This window comes from Poecilia reticulata, linkage group LG17 (assembly GCF_000633615.1).
Source record: "Poecilia reticulata strain Guanapo linkage group LG17, Guppy_female_1.0+MT, whole genome shotgun sequence".
NCBI classification, from domain to species: domain Eukaryota; kingdom Metazoa; phylum Chordata; class Actinopteri; order Cyprinodontiformes; family Poeciliidae; genus Poecilia; species Poecilia reticulata.
In genome coordinates, this window is record NC_024347.1 from 4,742,260 (window position 1) to 4,743,210 (window position 951).

The window sequence follows — 951 nt, forward strand, 5'->3', positions numbered from 1 at the left end:
GTGTGTGTGTGTGTGTGTGTGTGTGTGTGTGTGCGTGTGTGTGTGCGTGTGTGTGCATGGTTGTTTGTCCTGCGACAGACTGGTGACCTGGTCAGGGTGTACCCCGTCTCTTGCCCAAAAAGTTTGCTGGAGATGGGCACCAGCACCCCTCCTGACCCCACTAAGGGACAAGGGTCCAAGAAAATGGATGGATGGATAAAACACTGTGGAAATAGTGGGTTGTGTRTCTATTTGTATTTATTTATGTATATATMTAAAAACCAAATGCTTTTTAGCAACTGATTGATCTCATTTCTTGAATAGCTGCAAAAGAAGTTTCACCAGCTCCAACACAAATGCACACCTTTTGCAATCCAATAATTTCTCAGTTGATCCGAGAAAATAATCAGCAGAGAAAATAATCAACAGAATAGCCTGAGACTGTATTGGTGTTAAATCAAGCAGAAAAGATTTAGCTTTTCACAAGTTGACGTCGGAGGTATTTTCTTTTAGCTGCACATGCATCTTTTGCTACAAATGCTCAAGTGTAATATGATGGCAGGTTATTGCATTTCAGACTATAAAATTTTCATTTTCTTGTCTAAAAAAAGGAACAAAATAATTTTAATATTTTAATGTATGTCTAATTTTGTATTAAAAAGTTTAGGTAATTAAATGAAAAATCTGCAGAATGTGACAAATGTTTCTTCATGTAATTGTCACAATAATCAATAAAGCAAATGATTATTAAATTAATAGTAATTTAGTAGTCCTCAGGCATGTTGTTGCASTACCGCCCACGTTGAGAACCGCTAGTCTATATGAATGTTTATGACAGTTGTCATGAAGTGTCATTCGGTAAATAATGACACTTTTAATGCAAAGTTGCTCTAAAAGTTGCATTGAAAGTCCATTAAAAATGCCAACTTTGCATTAAATTATCATAATTTACAAAATCATGCAAAGTTGGCA

At 35.7% G+C, this 951-nt stretch overlaps 1 protein-coding gene across 1 annotated transcript in view; it reads left to right on the plus strand.

Moving 5' to 3' along the window:
• LOC103479194 (low-density lipoprotein receptor-related protein 8) overlaps nucleotides 1–951 on the plus strand; it is a 105,412-nt gene that overhangs the window by 32,088 nt on the left and 72,373 nt on the right. The window lies entirely within an intron of this gene.